The sequence below is a fragment of the Cimex lectularius genome, unplaced genomic scaffold (assembly GCF_000648675.2).
Source record: "Cimex lectularius strain Harlan isolate CLEC.00 unplaced genomic scaffold, Clec_2.1 scaffold182, whole genome shotgun sequence".
Lineage (NCBI taxonomy): Eukaryota > Metazoa > Arthropoda > Insecta > Hemiptera > Cimicidae > Cimex > Cimex lectularius.
Genome location: NW_019392815.1, coordinates 838,686 through 858,685, shown reverse-complemented (window position 1 = coordinate 858,685; position 20,000 = coordinate 838,686).

Sequence of the window (20,000 nt, the reverse complement as noted above, 5' to 3'; positions counted from 1 at the left end):
TGACGTTACACAGAGTTATTAAGATATTTTCAAATCATATTCAAACATATTGTTATTAGTTTTTTTGCTTACTTGGAATAGTTTACAGTAGGCTCTTTACTTTTGACGGCTACGTTTTGGCATTTCTGCCATAACCTATTATTTTTTATTTAATTATTGCAAATACAACTAAATCATTTATGTGAGTGTGCCCTTGGTGGTCTACTGGGAGATTAATCTGTAATTGAGTTGTTACCACCCATTGAAGTTTGCCTATCCTTGCTGTACTGTTCGGACAGGCGCGTATGTTATTTCGCCATAATCAACGTTGGTTATAGAAGAATTTTATGATATAATTTCTCCTTTTCGTGAGGGATGAAGATGCTTATTTTTGAATTAGCTTTGTTTGTTGGTGTCTTCGGTCTTTTTGTTTTATTGTTCCGTTTAATCCTAACGGATTAAACTTAATTGTCCTTTGCGATCGATGTTCCTTTCTCTTTTTTATTTATTTACAAATACACAAGGATAATTATCGAAGTGTTAACAAAACGTTTAAAGAAATCTAAACAGGCACATTGCGTTTAAAAGGAAATGATTTGCCTGTGGACTTAATCAATCGTAAAAAGTCTATCAGGCCTAGACTTACTGGAATATGCACTTATCTCTTTTTTCAAAATTTTACTTATCCAGTTTCCTCCGAAAATTCACGAACGATTTTATTTGTTCTTTGTATCTAGTTTTTAAAATTCGTTCTATATGTCCGTTGCAATTGTCTCCACATTCGAATGAAATGGCTTTCCCAATGGTTTGTCTTATATTCTTGGTCTTGTTTGATATTTTAGTTCCTAATGTGGTAAATAAATTTGTTCCATGGTTTGTTCGATTAAATATGAGTTTTTTATTGGCTGGTCGGCTTTTGTTGTAGTCAACCCCTATTCTTTTTGATGGTATAGTGTTTTGAATGGTGTAATTGATGAGCACTTGTTAATTTGTGTGTTAATAATTTTTTTAGTTTTTAATATGTTACGATTGTTATTATTGGACCATTAGATTCTTTTTTCAGATCTTGTTTTCAAATGTTTAGGATGCTTAATGCATGTACCAATCTAACTACAATAAATAAATTCGTATAATCAAGCCTTTTTTTGTAAATGTTGATTTAAAAGGTGAATTTTTGTTTCCGAAGGTTATGGTTGATCTGGTTCTATAGAACTTCAATCTTTCACTTTATTGTACTTGAAACCGTAGATTTCAAAATTAAAATTGGAGGCTTCGAATAATATATTCAAACAATAGGTTTATGTATGGTAAAAACGGTGGAGAGAGGGTTTTTTTCTACGAGCACGCAAACATCACGTTTTTTCCCCAAAAATCTCGAATAACTCGAAAAGGGTTGAGAAATCGGGCAAAGTAAAAGTTTACTAATTGAAAGCTTATTAAAATTTCCTATGAATGGTTATAGGGCCATGCTCCACAACGATTTCCAGGGTCCACAGCTCGATTTCAAGTATTCGTAAAGACTGCAAAAATTAACATGTTCCCGAATTTTTGAAGAATGACTGAAGCTAGAACAACATCAGAAAAGCCAACTTGTTCAGCGTAAAGGTTTCTAAAACAGGAATCCTAGCACTGGTCAGTGACGTAATATGCATTCCAATGTTGACCGTTTTTTCATGCAAAAACCAGGTAGTCTGTTTTTTTGATGGACGGTGTATAATAATATGTAATTTAACAGTTATCTTGTACAAAATCCCTTATCAGTTTTTTTATGTTCTTTTTTATAAAAATCTAGTAAATAATCTATGAAATGATTACATGTTTCTTCTCATTTAAATTTATTATTTTTATTAAATTTGAATATTTGTAAAGAAGTTATTTCATTAAATGACAAAACATCACGAAATTATTAATTATTAGCACTCTGCCCCGAGGAATATCAAGTACTCTGGTGAGCGTATGACGTCTGGTGAGTAAAAGCGAGTTATTAGCGCGAATGTAGTGGGTTCAACCCCGCCCCGAGGAATATCGAGTACTCTGGGGAATGAATGTGACCAGACATCTATCTTTGTGGTGATGTACATATATGTATTGTATGTTTTGTTTTTATTCTGTATTTGACAACCTGAGGTACAAACGAGAGACTAGCATTCTAGAATATCAACGTAGTATATATCTGAAATCAGAGAGTCAGTAACCAGATCGGGACATTCAAATGGCTGCAGTTTAAAACAAAATATGCGCGAAAGAAAAGAAAAAGATGGAAAACACGCAGAGGGCCGGCTATGACCTCAGCTGTTTGTCTGCCCATAAACTTCCCACTTATATATATATTAGCGTTCTGAAAGATAGGATAAGAAAAGTACGTGTCTGTTTTGTAAATGGTCGTAGAAGATAATAAAATAATTCCATAATATTTTATAGCTTTTTAAATAAAATTTGTTTTATTGTTTGCAACTGTGAAAATGTAAAAATTAATTAACTTTCGTGTTAAGTAGAGATAAGTTAGGGTTATTTAATGAGAAATGAAAAAACGCTCAATGGTTATCAATGCTCTGTACATAAATTAATATATCACCGGACGTGGGTGAGTGAGAGATTAAGATAATAAAGGCAGACTGTTCTATTCCCAGGGTTTTAATCCTCGAGATAGCCGAATTCACCAGAGGCGTTCACCAGAGGCGGTTGTCCACAAACGAAAATACTAATAATACATGATTGATGGGGATGTGGTGCCGTGCGACCTTAAAAACCGTAAGCCTACTTACGAATGGCGCAACGCCCCGTAACATGGGGGAACAAATGCCACCCTCAGGGCTGCGACGGTGGGACAATCGTTGCAACTGAATAAAGGCACCCGCCCTCCGTTGTGCCGGTTTTAAAAGGACTCATTGTCGAACAGTTTGAACTATTAAAACTGCACTCCTTCTCATGCTCCTCATCCGGCTCCGGATTCTGTTCGATTGTTACCATTCAGCTTGGAAAAGGGTGACAGAAATTGTTGACGTATTCAATGGTCCATACCGATATTTTCGAATAATGGATACTTTGTGAAAGTTCTTTTATGGCTAAATCGACAAGTAAAAAACTATAATGAATAGTTTTATTATTGTGACCAAAAGAGGGCTAAGTGATGTTATGTTTTTCTCTTGCCTTTTTTTAAAGTGTAGGTTTGTACCTGCGTAATATATAAGAATAAATATATAAGAATAAATATATAAAAATATATACAATATATATGAAAAAAATGCGCTGCAAGAAATTACATTGCCTGCGTGGTTTGACCTTTGATCATCACTAGAATTGTAATGTGGCGGGTTCAATTCGTGACGGTCATACTTGGGCTATCATTGCTAGCAGGCCAGATAATCGTAGGGTTGCCAGTTAAGCTATCTTAAGAGTATGTTATAACGTAAATAATATTAGGGTGGGGAAGTAATTTTGTAATGAAATTTAACTCATCGCTATTTAGCAAGGTCTGGGACCTAGTACACGAATTACTGAATGCGACCGAGGTTGGAGTTCATAGCTATCCAGTACAGTTTTAGTTCATAAGTTCATATGGGTGCAATTAATGCTATATAAATCTCTTTAGTTATGTAACGATAATTTAGAAACCCAGTTTAGTGGATCAACTTGTGTCTCTGTAAGGACCTGCAGGTCTTAGTAGATCGGATTAGGTTGGAGAGATAATTTATAATAAATTCAAGGTGTCGGGATTTGGCCAGGTCTATGGCCTACTACACGAATGAGTGAATGTGACCGAGGTTGGAGTTCATAGCTAGCCAGTAGAATTTGAGTTCAAAAGTTTACATCGGTGGAAGTAGTGCTGTTTAAAGTATCTTCTTTATAGTTAACGTTAATTTAGAAAGACTTTTCCGTAAACGTTTGATCGTTATGTGTCTCTATCTGCATAGAGCATATAAATCTGCACGTTTTAATGTATTGGATTACGGTGAGTTGACAACTTGTTATTTAGGACATTGGGATTGAGGAGAGACTAGAACCATATGGTAATCATGTGATCCGAAAACCCAAATAAACCAACTTCCTACCAATCTCATCATCCTGTTCCCTTGAAAAATTGCTCGAAAAGCTTATCAAATTGCAAATCATATTAACAGCCTTAAATCTTAATCCTCACCATTAGTATTACCGAATTACCAATTAACGACGTTAACTCTCCGTCCAAGACCAATCTTATCGCGTTGCAGGTACCATCGCTACCATTCCTTACTGGACAACCATCAAGCATTTGACCAAATTATGGCGTTGATCCTGCGGTGGAAACTTAAGGCAATACTTTCTTCCACCTATATATTCAATCTCATACTTTATCACCAATCATCACATTAACAAAATTTTTCTTCAACAGCCGCCTATCTTCTCTGGTGTTTCTGAAGTAAACATGGTACCTCTCCTTTATACCATCTATTGGGTTGTCCGGAAAATAATGCAGGATTTTAAGTTTTCATTAAAAAAAATCTATATAAAATATTCTGTTTACGTTTACAGGATTACTCATTTGTATGAATGTCAACACTTATTAATCCTCTTCCAAATGATATTGTTTGTTTACCTCTGTAGCATTCCGCTACTTGGAAATAATTCAGTCATCCTTATAATGTCAAAGCGAGAATTTCGTACGATTTTCTTTTACGAGTTTAAACTCGGCCGAAGCGGAGCCCAAACGGCTAGAAACATTAACCAAGTCTGGGGCGAGGGTTGTGTTAATGAGTGCACTGTGCAAAGGTGGTTTAAAAAATTTCGGGAGGGAGATTTCAGCCTTGAAGATGAAGAAGGTCGTGGAAGGCCTTCCTCTCTTAATGATGATGTTCTGCGATCAGTGGTGGAAGAAAACCCCAAAACAACTGTTCGAGAACTTGCAGAGCAACTCAAAGTCAGTAAAACGACCGTCGCTGACCACCTCAAGGCGATTGGAAAAGTGAAAAAACTCGAAAATTGGGTTCCACACTCATTAAACGATCGCCAAAAAAATCAGCGCTTTGATGTTTGTGCATCACTTCTTTGTCGAAACAAAAATGACCCATTTCTGGCCAGAATTGTTACATGTGACGAAAAGTGGATTCTCTACGATAACACTAGACGTTCTGGACAGTGGCTCGACAAAGGAGAAGCTCCAATACATTTTCCAAAGCCCCCAACTCATCAAAAAAAGGTAATGGTTACGGTATGGTGGGCTTCATTTGGTTTAATACACTACAGCTTCTTAAATCCTGGCGAAACCATCAATGCTGAATCATACTGTAACCAAATTAATACCATGCATCAGAAATTGGCAGTAATGAAGCCCTCTTTGGTCAATCGGAAAGGGCCCATTTTGTTGCATGACAACGCTCGACCACATGTGTCACGTGTAACGTCACAAAAATTATTGGAGCTTGGCTATGAAACTTTGCCTCACCCACCCTACTCTCCGGACCTCTCGCCTACTGACTACCATTTTTTTAGACACCTGGACCACTACTTACAACACATAATATTCAAAAATCAAACGGAACTGGAAAATGCATTTATTGACTTTATCAATTCTAAAAATTCTGAATTCTACTCAGACGGAATTAATAAGTTACCAACACGTTGGGAGAAATGTATTGAGAGTATGGGAAATTATTTTGATTAAAGAACATTGCTTTAAAGTAACTAGTTTCTTTTTTTTTGTTTAATACCAAAATCCTGCATTATTTTCCGGACAACCCAATAAATTTACACTGCTGACATTCTCCTTCGTCGCAATGTGTTTGTTTTGTAACTTTATATTTATCGATGATAAGCTATCCTCTCTCCTAAGTGAATTAATCTTAGTTCTGTCATAGCTTCACCTTGTTTCCAACAACTCCTCCTTTACATCCTCACCCTAACACATTAATAAATAATTTATATATTCTTATTCTTCCTTCGAACTCTCACAGACCACTGAAACTAGGTGTGCGAAAGTAGGATACATTAGTAAGCTGATACCCTGAATAGTTCCAAATAGAAAAAGTACATATAAATTTCACTTGTTTAATTAACAATTAACCCATATACGATGTATTTTTAATTCAATTTAAATAAATTCAAATACTTTTATTAGAACTAATTCCTTTAAAATCGTACAAAAATATTTTTTCCTCATAATAACAATCATTATGATATGGTGGTCCATTAAATGGATCTTAACATTAAAAACGATTCTGCTTGCTAATTTGAAAATTTTCTACTTTCTTTCGCATGGGCTTAAATTTCCTTCATAATTGAGATTTAATATATATTTTTTCCAGAATATAAGCTGTTAGGACTGCCAGGCACGTAATTCATTTTCGAAGACGAAGGAAGGATCCCCAAGCAATTTTAAGCTTATTTAAATTGAACCCTACGAATCGGCAGGAGGCCTTATTAAAATAAAGTTTTCCCCCATCTTACTTTTAATGAATGATGATTAATTACAAATGTGGCTAAACTACGGTGGACAGCCCTAGCTCACCTAATCCGAATCGCGCCCTTTTTCCACTTCTTGCTTAATCCTTTTTTTTCTTTAATTAATTTTCTACTTTTAGCCGGCTCAACGCTCATTGAAAACTTTTTTCACCCGTTCTAACTTCGCCTGAAACAAACCCTGAATTAAAGTCTGGGTAATAACTTCCATTTTCGCGCCATTTGCCTTGATGTTGTTTTTATTTAATTTTATTTGACATTTAAATTACAGCCCCGCTGGTTAAACCAAGCTGATTTAGATTCAGTTCAGTACTGAACCGAGTTCAATTCAAAACTTGAGTGTTTTTCAATTTGTCTTGAAGCGGGTCCAAACGATGGTCTTGGTTCAACTTTGAACGGCCGTCGAGCATGAGTTGAAAGGAGTTCAGAGGTGAACGACGTCCAATTTATAATAATATAATATGTATGTTTTTAAAGGCGTGTTCCCGCGATTCAACTTTTGATGTTTTTGTTCACAAGTTTCAACTTATGATTTGGAAACAATTGTATTTTCTTATACATGGTTCTATTCTATAATCGTTTTAATCGTCTTTCTAATCCATTTGTATTTTTTGCGATAGAACCGAACGCATTTTATATCGCATGTGCAGCAGTGTCATCATTACGCTGAGAGGTTCATAAAATCATGAACTTTGTGCTAAAGATATTAATTAATCATTTTTCCTTCCAATATGTATTTCTTTTATATATCATACAAACAGTTGATTCCGACGGAAGTAATGCTTATGATAAAATTCCATGTTTTCACAAAAATTTTCATTAGAGCTATCATAAATTGTAAAAAAAAAATATGCCAAAGACGCTACGTAGTATTGCTTGGCAACCCGTGGCAAAACGGTTTTTAGAACTAGACAAGACCATTTTCATGAATGGGATAATGATGGCTTCATCAGAATGTCACTAAAAATCTGTACGACATATTCGTCGAAAGTAAAATAAGTACAAGCACAAAAATACTAAATACTAAAAAGTGTACGGAAATTGGTACAGCAACCACACCACCAATGAATAAACACGATCACTACCAATGTATAACCGTACAATTCTCCCTTGTCTGAACCTAGTGCAAATTTTGAAGGAGGTTCCAATGTACCCTGCTTTAACCGTGCAACACACCCTAAATGTATAAATCTCATTACGTTCTACACAATCAATTTTTATTATAGTAAATTATAATAAATAAAGTTTTCTGTTTATATTTTCCTTATTTAGCCAAAAAAAGTTTAGGTTTGTTATTATTTTATTTCTTTAAAATATTTTCTTAGTCCTTTTTAATGATTTTTTAATATATATTATACTATTTCTACAATTATATCAAACCGACAACTGCCCATAGAAATAATATACCAAAAAACAAAACTAAAAATATTGATTGGCAGGATTAAAAAAAAAAGGTAGGAACAAAATTTACTTGAAACTGGACAACAGGGATTTTCAGGTTTGGCGTTTATATAATATTTATTTACAAATGAATCCTACAATTTTGACTGGACAGAAAAAACAGGAATTCGAGAAAAATATATCTTAAACTCCAACTGAGGGAACTTTGAGCAGATGGTCATGTGTCACACGGATATAGCTTATCTTTGATAATTACATACTCCCTCTCTTAATCGCGATTGAGGGGGGGGGAAACTCCATCGCTATTTCAAAGGCAAAGTCATTTTTGTAGTTTATGCATGCTTTAAGTTTATACCGTGCGATTATTTTAATTATCGTAAAGTTCACTTCTTATCTTATTTCATATTCAAATGAAATGCTACAAACCTCCTGGATAAAATTATGAAGTAATTATGGTCGAAACAATAGTTAAGCCTATGCATCTTGTGTGTTAAATGATTGCCCCTTGGGTTCATACCCTTAAATAGACGGTGTTTAATTATTAAATGAAAATTGGATAATTAGTATAAATAATTGTTCGATTTTTAATTTCTTGCGTTCTTTATTTTGGTGTAATCAGATTTATTGTATTTTCTTATTCTTAAGTAGTCGTTACTTTGACTAATATTTTTGTTTAGTTCAATATTTAGGCAAGGTGGTCACAATGTAGTTATTGTGATTTTAATTTTTTGCTTTATGATTTAATAAAATAGATCTTGTGAAAGAAAAAAAATTGTTTTATATTTTCTAACTTAACATTTCAATACAAATTAGTTTTCCTTTTGCCAACATTAATGTTTACAATTTACTCACGGAGCGAGGAATTTTACATTTCCGGATGTGTTTCATGTTTTAGACTTTTATTTCGGCCCTAGGGACATATCTTTCTTTAGAAGGGAGGTAATAGCCTTGTTATAATTTAAACAACGCACATAAAAACAAGGTACATTTTGAATACTAATTCTGCAGCAATTTATTAGGCCGACTTTTTTCACAACTGCACCCTGGGGTTTTATTTAAAAAGAAATATTTAGAGGATTTTTAATTTACGAATATTATCATCATAGAAGTGCTGGCTGTGTCGCAAACTGTTCAAGAAGAAAAAAAAACAATACTCTAAAAAGGAAACCCACGGTGTATTTTCAATTATTTTATTGACTAATTTTTCTATTAGTTTTTTTCCCCTAGCGAGATTCTAATCTTTCACTGCAGTTTGAACTCGCATTCAATCATTTCCTCAAGTCAAATAATAATGTGCTGTTGCAAGCTAGGGGGCCAATAAACATAATTCAGAGCCCTTTGTAGCAAGGTCAACTACTCTCTAATTTATAAGATCCTTGATCCACAGTATTAAAACATATTCTTATCGGAGTTTTATCAATAATAAAATAAACAATAAATATGTCGTAATTTATTACCTACCAACACGAAAATAATACTTTATTTCATAGCTTTGAAACGATAGGTAACGAACTATATGCAATTACCTCGTCTAAATAAAAATATAAAATATTCCTCTTCTCAACACATTTTTAATTGGCAAATAATCTAATGTAATCGACCTTCATACTTCAGAAAAAAGGTTTCATTATTGATTGTATTGAATAAATTTATAATATCTGTTGTTACCCTTCTCTCGCATTACGTCGAATTTTAATTGTCCTGAATCAAACTCATTAGCAAACACACCTCGAACTTTAAAGCTGAAATACATGCTATCAATGCTTGTGTTTTAGAAAACCTTAAAAAGGTCAATCCTTTTTAAAAAGATAGTTCCTACTCACAGTAAGTTGCTTTGCAACGATCCGGATTTCGAGACTTTTAGCTCATCATCAGTTTGAAGGACTTCTACAACCACGTCTCTCGACATGAATTACCAAAGGATCAAACAACTTACTGTGACTAGGAACTATCTTTTTAAAAAGGATTGAACACCACACTCACTCCATCATTTATCATTTCTATTAAAAACGGTCATACTGAGAAAAAATTCTCATAAGGTCAGGTAGCCAAACAGCTACTCAAGCACTCGGATATAAATAGTTAGTGAATGAGATGATATTTTAAATGCCAATAGACAAAGGAATTCTGAGTAATGAAAAGGCAGACCAACTGGCCAGAGGATATGCAAGACAGTTTGGCCTACAGTTGAGATGATGATGATAACGAATATCGAGAATAGGAAATGTGGCATTTATGTTCCAAAGCACTACAGCCTTTTGGAAGAATGTCCAAATTCCAATTGTCTTACCTCAGCTCAAATGGCTCGATGGAAAACTAATAAATTATTGTCATTGCTGTAATTTTTTTTCTGGGTCTTTTTTGTAAGCTAGGTAAATTCGCATTCAAAGATGATATGGGTGTTTGGTGCATAACCTATAACTAGGAACATCATTGAATATAGCATGTTGTGTAGGTGATTTCACAGGTGCCAGTGACCCGTGTATAGAGCAAACACTTCCTTTTAAGCTTTTTATCTGAACCGTTTCAATGTAATTGCCTATTGCGGTAAGGGTTCTTTACTCAAAGGTTTACTGTTTCTGAGACCGCTGGAGTTCACCAATTTCATGTGTCGTCTTATTTACCATGTATAAGTTTGTGCTATTATATGCTCTTGCAAATCCTCTTACTGTTTGTGCGCTAGCTCATTGCACAAAAGTATTTTGTCCCGTGGCACCTACGATATTGCTAGATTGTCATGTTGCCGATGTTTTGGAGATTTTGGATGAATTCACTGACAATTTTGATGAGGCCTTTTGTACGTGTTAATTATTTTCGGGATGCTTGGCTGTCTGATCGTATGAGGACGTTTTGCCGGTATGCACCTCTTTTAACATTTTCTATGAGGTAAGCATCAAAACATGGATGACCTACCATAACAAATTTGATTCCGCATGTTTTGGTCTTTTCCAAATTATCCCTACCTCTGTACCTTCACTGCATTTAGAACCATCTGCACACTAGTTTAACTCTTTATGCCCAGGGATGTTTCCGAGATCCAATAGTCAGTCCCTATTTCTAACGTCAAATTCCGTTTCGTTAGGCAAATTACGGAATCCCAAAATGTTTGGGGATTGCCCGTATGATTTTTGGTAAATTGTATTTATAGTATCTATAGTTATCCGAACCAACAAAATAAAACCGTAGTTCTTTTCAAGTGTTAATCTCTAAGAAATTCAAAAAATCACTTGATGAAACTTCATTGGTTCAGTACATATATACTTAACTTACGTGACATCTATGCTTAATTTTAAAAATTTACAATTTTATTTGTACTATTTTCATATTTAAAGCAATGCGAGTAGTTTAAATTAAAATCTAAAAATGAATTTTGTACTAATAAATGGAAAAAACGTGTCCCAACTCGTACAAGTATGGTGACGTTACGTTTTAATATGTAGTCAAGCATTTCAATTTAACCCCATATCGTTGAATTTTATTATTTCATTTTCTATTCGGTCTCGTTGCAATGGTCAGAGGTTATTGCCATATTTATGTTGTTTACCTTTTTAATTAAAGCACTCAATTTGCGAACGCCAGGCATGTAGATGGGTTTAAAGATAATTAGAGCTTAAGCTCTCCCGTCCGACCACTGGCTTTGTAAGCTTGATTACCTTAATTAAATGCCCAATGGTAAAATCTAAACTGATGTTGTTTTAGTTGATTAAAAAAATAGTTTATACCTTTAATGTCTTATGCGGTTATGAAAGTGGGACATAAATAGGACATTCTTGTTAATTATCTCAGTCCGTACTATATAATGGTTAGAATAGTGAATACCAATGAAAATATTTTTTTCTATATTGTGTAAAGTCGAAATGTACAACTATTCCATGCTTTTGATTTTATTTAATTGACTGATGATATGCACATTGAGCGGAAATAATATCTTAAAAATTATCATAATGCTATATAGGATATAAAATTTATGCTAATCAGGGACGTATTTCTCCAAATATGTATAAATGTAGGATCAGTCAGATGTCAGCGAAAGGGTTGGAAGTGGAGTTGGAAGAGTTTTGTGGTAGTTCAATGAAACCTGAACAGAGAGCAGGGAAAGCAGGGAGGGCGCGAAGAGCCAGAAGCAAACTTTTCCATCCACTTAAAGCCTATGCTGTAAATGACGTGCACGTCGCTTTCAGCTTTCTGATTCTGACCCGATAGGCATTTAGATGAGTCAGAAGTCAAAAGTCCACTTAATTAATTAAGACTGATAAATTTCTCGAGATATGATTTATTGTGGCATTTACGATCGTTAACTTCAATGAGATCAAAATTATTATTATTGGGTTGTCCGGAAAATAATGCAGGATTTTGGTATTAAACAAAAAAAAAAGAAACTAGTTACTTTAAAGCAATGTTCTTTAATCAAAATAATTTCCCATACTCTCAATACATTTCTCCCAACGNTGACATTCATACAAATGAGTAATCCTGTAAACGTAAACAGAATATTTTATATAGATTTTTTTTAATGAAAACTTAAAATCCTGCATTATTTTCCGGACAACCCGATAGTTGACACGAATGATAGATGTAAATAGGATAATTATTTATTGTTTGATTATACAGTTTAAAGGTAGATTGGGGATGAGGCCAGGAAGACAGAAACAACATTTATTTTCTTGTCGAGCTTTCGGCAGAATATATCGCCTTCATCAGGACTAGAAAAAATCGTTATGCTATACGCACAGGTACATGTGTGGATAACGGATAGCCGGTAGAGCCCTAATACAGTTTAAAGTTTGATTTCAATAATTGAGATAATAATGGAAGATATAAGAAATACAATAATAAAACAGTTGACCATTATTATTAAACTTTCTTGTATTTATCTAAGCTTTACAACGTTACTTAAATTTCAAATAAATTTTTATTTTTTCTATTTAGAAATTGTCGTCTATAAATTTATAAAACTTAATACACGAATAAAAATTACATTTTCATAGAGAACTAGCTAAACAACAATAATGGAGTTTATTAAGAAACTATGAACATGCTAAAAAAAAATATCATATACATATATAAAATCATTTATTCTAAAATCAAAGCTATATAAAGAAACATTGAAATATTTTAATTTTTGCTGTTGGCCTTGTTTTAGGCAATTCTTAGCACGTAATACAGTAAAAATATTAGCACCTACTACATTTAATGTTTGCCCTACTGTTAAAATATAACCTAAACTGTTAAAATCATATTTTATAAAAAAATAAAACAATACTTATAATAATATATTTGATCTGAAAGTTTTCTTTGTACCTAGATTCTCTAGCGTTAAGCATCAAAAGTGCACTTCAATTTGTTCCATTTACATAGTTGACAAAAAGATAGACTAAGAAATATAATATGAATAATTGGTACCATTTATTTATAATTTCGGCTTCTTTACTACCTTCCAGACCGCGTCCAATATGGTCGGACTGTTGTGCCATCGGCCTCATTGTATACAGCACTTCGGTACGTTTTAAGGTTTTTAGTACATCCGAAAGGTTTGTTAAGAAAGTCTGTGTATCTGTCAGACTAGGCTTTTCTTTTCTCAACAGTAAGAATCTCCGTCTTAGCCTTCGCACAAACAAAGGACACGTTCCACTATTTCTTCATCTTCATGGCAGTATCTTACTCAGAGTTTTTGATGCAGCTCTGACAGTTCTGAACTTCAAGAGAGATGTTCTTGTATTATTCTAGTCCTACATGTCTTAAGTTTAATATTCCGCCGTTAGTTTCTGTGATGGTTCTATGATGAATATTTTTGCATGCCACGGGAATACGATTCTATTGAACTTATTTATTGTTAATCCGTTGTCTGATCTACGTTTTTTTGCTTTGGTGAATATCAATTTGGTTTTTACAAAGGGGTTCAGAGCCGATCGGTGTCCTGATCGAACTTTCCTTAACGAATTTATGGTCCCCCTTGTTGCCCCAATGCCCTGGTACCAAACAAGGGAAATTGGGTTGTTTTCTTCAATCTCTAACAGAGCATTGTTGCAATCCGAACCGGCGCGGGACTTTACTATCAATGATGTAGTTGCCTTTAGTGCCACCTTACTCTCAGAATAGATGGTTACAGTTTTGTTCATAATATCCCTGGCACATTGTTCAATATCTCTCTTTCCATTAGTACAGTGGCTTAGTGTCCCAAGGCTTATATGAATTTTAGTCTTTGGTTTATTTCAAGTCTAGAGTCATCTGGATATCAGATATTGTACTCCTTAGATATATACTGCAAATACAATACTGCACTATATCGTGAATTGATTTAAAAGTTTCTTATAAAATCTGTATTTTGGTACCAAGCGTTGATAAGCATTTCCAGAAACATATGAGCCCGAATTCATCCCCAAGTTCATCAATTTATGCGCTTAGGCTGTCCCTGCAATAGCCTGTGCACTATGGCTGTGGTCTCTCCATCTATGAATGAAGTCGTGATAGATTCAGGAGAACATCCAGGTCATCAGTGTAGGTCGTTCTCTAACAAACTTATATANATACAAATTGACATTACTAAATTTTTAATTGACGATTTCAAATTATTTTGACGACCTGTACAGACCAGACACATTGCCAATGACTGTGAGCATCTTCACCTTACATTTTTCTACCAACCATAATTTAAATTTAGCCTTATGTTTTCCACAAATTCGTTCATATCTATGGATGTGTGATTTCATTTAGTTGCTGGCCTGCAAGAATGTGTTTGTTTAAAAATGGCGCCTAGATCGTTCACTTCCTCAGAGAATGGTGGTTCAAATTCATCTACTGTATAAATCCGCGATAGATTTATTTGGGTTTATTGACAATTATTTATTAAAAAATGAAATTCGCAGTATATGTTTAAATAAATATTAATATTATATAACATTTCCAAACCTTATTTATTAAACACATAATTCTATAAAGTTATTGATTGCAATGTTAACATTTTTATATTGAACAAGCATTCGCTGTGAATATAAAATGTCTCTTTAAGATGTAAGATTTGTAATTAACTATACCATAGGAAAAAATAATTAACGCAATGAAATAAAATTACCTCGGAACGGTTCGATGTTGATAAGGCGTGCCACTCCCTAATTATCATTTATGTTAATTTAATTATCTTGGCGTGCGCCGGGAGCTATTCGTGGGAAAAATAATTATTTGGAAATCACTTTGGTTCCGATTTAATTGGTGGCACTGTTATTTTTTTTAAATCGAGATTTATACGGCAGCCGGAAGAATGTAAAGGTTTGCGTGACGTGCTCATCTTCCTCATTAATTTTCTTAAAACACTTTCAATTAACGGGATTATTCCCTGGTGTTTAGTAACAAATAAAAACTTTTTGCCTTATTCTTACAATTCATTATTTATGCACACATCCTTAGCAAAGAGAAACAAACCTACTGGGGGTGTACAGACCTTCCCCGCCCGAAGTTTTACAATGCTAATGCTTTATTCAGCTTGATTTTTTTTCTATTTGCCTTCTGAATTACCATTTCTTGAGATAACAGGGTATGTTTGTTTTCTCATCCATGAAAATGCACCCCTTGTGCCTCTCCCTGCACCACCTAAAAGAAATCCCCGTTTCGTAACAAAAATAGAAAAACAATACTTCTCCTGTAAATAAATTCGTGATTTTAAATGTTACAATTGAACATACGCAAAACCTTATTCTTTGTGTACGATTGTGATGAAAAATATTGATCACTTATGCACCAAACAATCTAAAATAAAGTAAAGTGATTAATATAAGAATATAATTATTGATTTGCATTACACAAATAAAAATACATACTAAAAACTATATTTTTAGAAATAAATCTTGTACAGTACGATCATGTTTATATTAAGTTAGTTAGGTTTTTGTCTTTTACCCAACTTACTCAATTTCGGAAACAGGAATGTAAAATTATCGTGTTTTCGTTTTTATCCTTCGCATTTTCCATTTAGAAAAATAAGTTTATGCTTTTTTCTAAACATACAATACAGGAGTCCACTGAAGGTTTACAATGCAAAGTTTTAAAGATAAGGATTTTCACAGGTTCATCCTTCTCCTCCAGGGATATTTCGATATTACTTCGAGGCTTGATATGTCTATTTGTTTTGCCGCTTGACAAACACGGACCAATTGATAAGCCACACCTCGCAGGGGTCCCCCCGAAATGGAAAATTGTGTAACCTTCAACATCTGGCAACACTAGAAGCACCTAAAGGGTTGTGCAGTGGGTTTACCAGGTACGCTTGGTCACGTTGTCCGACCTGATCGTTTGTATTATTACACACTTCGAGGTTCATATCTTCATGGGCAGGCCACTGATCACACTGAGTCTGTCGCAATTCTAAGACCCGAAATACTCCCACATTTTTTGTTCTTTCAAAAGCTCCTTCCGGAACATCGCACACAATGCCATTAATGACTAATTATGGTTCCCGATCCTCTCTTGTAGCCAATGCCTTTGATGACTATACTGGCCGCTGTGCTGCTCCTGTAACGCTGTAAACAGGTGCTGAGGTGTATCGTCAGTCAGCGTGCGGCACTCCTTGTGGATAGATGTGCTGTTTTCGAATACCTCCGCTCTCGCTTGCAGCTCCTCAGTTTGAGTATCTTGACGATATCCGAGTATTTCGATGAATCGTTTTTCTTGTCTTTTCCCTGGTCTTGTTTGGTCCCACTCTCTGCAGTATTTTGACGACCTTAAGATGTGGCTTGTCCTTCTCCATTTTTACGGGAGACAGGCCTTCTGCCAAAGACCAATCGATATTATCGAGCTCTTATGCCCCAGAATACTGTGGTTCATAGTATTTTCATTTTCGCATCTCTACTCTTTTTCAACCCTATTCGATCTCGTCTGCCTACATATCGACTTTTTGTCCCCAGAGCGAGCCAACAGAAGACAGAATTTGTTTCAGAGGCCAATCAATTCAATAAAATATACACTTTTGTCGACGTTTCAGAAAACTTTGTATATGCATACATAAAAAAGTATTTTTATTGTTTGAAATAGGATTGTCATGTGTGGTGCCTGTTTTCTCACAGCTTAATTCAAATTTTGTTTTTGGTGTTTACGTTTTCGAGGAGTACGATAAATGAGAAAATGATAAAATGGCTACCCTCGAAAATACCGAAATATTGTCAAAGATCTTAATTATTTAAAAAACTACAATCACTGTCTAAGTCAACCTAAACGTACTATAATACAAAATCATGAATCTGTTAGTGTAATACATGGTTTTATTTTAATTGAAATTTCAATTAGAAGAAAAACCATTTTATTGTGTTTTCAATTCATTTTCATTCAATTAAAAAAGGTGACATACGAGAGATAAAGGAAAGTCGTTTTCACCACGAGTAGAAATTGTAACGGCTTAATGCTGGTGATGAAATGTAGAGAAAAATAAAAAATATATAAATGGAAAAATATATAAAAATAAATACATGGAATTTGTTTTCTTTTTTATATACCATTGTTTTCTACTGGTGCGACCTCTTTAGTTCTTGTAGAAAATAAACAAATAGTTCGTTTTTATTCTTATGAGTTATAAATATATATTTTCTTAAAGAAATTATAAGCAAATTTTTAATGATAGATTTCATTTGCTTTTTCTCCCATTATTTATTGGCTTAATTCGTAAAAACCTACACCATAATCACATTTAACAAAAATATAATTCCCTTGTGTTCTTACCTACATTAAAGGTTAAAGTAATAGTTTAGAGAGATATTTTTGAACACATATCTTCATATTTCGTAATTACGATGCCACATAATAATGATGTATTATCCATCAGATTGTTAATGGTACTTTATTCAACCTATTGAAATTTAGGTTACACAATGAATGTAGAACAACACGAACCACGTTTAGTCCTGTGCAAATCCCGACAATATTATTTAATGATGGTAAACGCTGTTTGCACGAATTGGATCCTATCCGGCTTCCGTTCGTTTGCGGCATGCGTTGAATAAATTATTAAAGAACGACTGCGAAGAGGATGGAAATAAAGCCGATTATAAAGAGGAGAATCTCCTCAAAGTAAGCTAAGATGGCAGATCATTAAACTAATAACACCTCTCGTCCGGTAATCGATCCATGCATCAGTCGGCCTCGGGGGAAATCTATCCAAGAGATGTAGATAACATGCAAATTGTATCAAAGGGCACAGACACAAGGCAAAACTGGGCGTGCGGCCAAAACAGTTAATTCGACCGGTTAGTTCGCAGCCATGCACGAAATTAGAGTAATTGGTAGGATCACGAAACTTTATATACAGCAAAATAAACTGCGCAAAAATGAATAGGGATATTTGTAATTTACTCTTATTCTATAAATTTTAATTAAATCAACCGAAACCGAAAATACCAAAAAAAATGGTTAATCCACATTTTTAATAACGGATTTAGTTATGAATAGTAAAGATTACGTAATTTGTAAATAAACACCTTTTCTTGTCTTTTCTCTAGTTTAATCCAGTTGTATTCTCTGTAACCATGGAAAGACATCACTTTGAACCTGAAGTTCGCGATATTATTGTGAGAATGAGTCATCGAGGTAACCGGGAAATGGATTCAGCAGAGGTAGCTGGCGTTTCTCAGGGAGTGGTCCTCCGGCCTTTAGCTGAGCGACTGGAAGTGCCAATAGTAGGCCTGCTAGTGGACCTAAGTGCATTACGACGCTAAGGAAGAACAGAAACTGTCATTGCTGGAAGAAGGAACCCTTTCCATTGTGTCCGCCAGATTCTAAATGAGATACAAGTTGTTTTGGCAAATCCTTTACAACACAAACGATTCGTAATCGTTTCTGGAAAGATGGCCTCACATCGCCCGCCACCATCAACTGAGGAGAATATGGGGCAACGAGCACCTAGAAGAGAACACGAATTGGAATGTTGTTATGTTTACTGATGAGTCGTGTTTCTGTCTGTATAGTTGCAGAAGAAACTGAAAGTCACAGACAGAAACGCGACTCATCAGTAAACATAACAGCTCCCAAGGTATGCGCTAATCCTTTTTGAGTATTTAGTAAATGTTGATGATAATGAACGTTTGGAGGAGAACGATACCCTAATAAAACGCTATTACCAACTTAAGAGTAAATACTTCACACCAATTTCAATAAACACGGGACATACATTGGTCTGCTTCTATTTTGTCCCTCAACCTCTGTCGAAAATGTTTGTTGTGCGATCAACCAGCCTTCATACGATGTTGATTGGGATTCGAGTTGTGGTCTTCAAACATACAATGTTATTATATCAACGCCCAAGCTTTCGACAAGTTTTATTGCCTTCTTCAGGGGATCTATAGAGACATAGGTACATAATCATTTAGATAGTTATAAATTGTATAAATAGTTATAAAATATCAGTTTTTTGTTACTTACAGATACAAAGTCAAAACTTAAACTCATTGCACATTACACGATATGTATACAAACAAACTATATACATATATAATAAATAAATAAATAAAAACCTCTTCGTAACAGCCTCTTACATATATAGGCATTTTTTAAAAACCAGTAACAATTACTTAACAATTAATATTCTTTTCGTACATAAATATCACAGGCGTTTGACTAGAAAATTGTGTTTATCACGTTATCAGGTGGGAGGTTCCCCACACTATCACCTAATGATAACAATCATTTACCACAATTTTTAAAAACAAGATCTTAATTTCTAATACATTGGTAATTCTATGTTATCACAGCCTGTTATAATATATAAATAAATAAATATATAAATAAATAAATATGTACGCAAATATTGTTACGATCTTTTGAGAGAGACCTTATCTTTTTCTAGAATCCCACTGTACATCACACTTAAATTATTCAAATCTGTTTTTAAATTACAAGCCATGTTATCCTGATGAATAGATATCATTTCCCTCAAAAGTCTACGACCTGTATTTTGTTCTGAAGCCACAATTTTGACTCCATCGAAGTCAAAATTATGTTTCGTAGCATGTGTATGTTTGGATAGTGCTGTTCCCGGCCTTTCTTCATCATTGCAATCATACTTATGTTGCCGCACCCGTTCGGATAAATATTGTTTTGTTTGGCCGTAATACACAGTGGGACATTGTGCACATTTAATGCGATACACTACATTAGATTTATGTAGTAGAGGTTCTTTACATTTAAGTTTTGTGTAAAAATTCTTA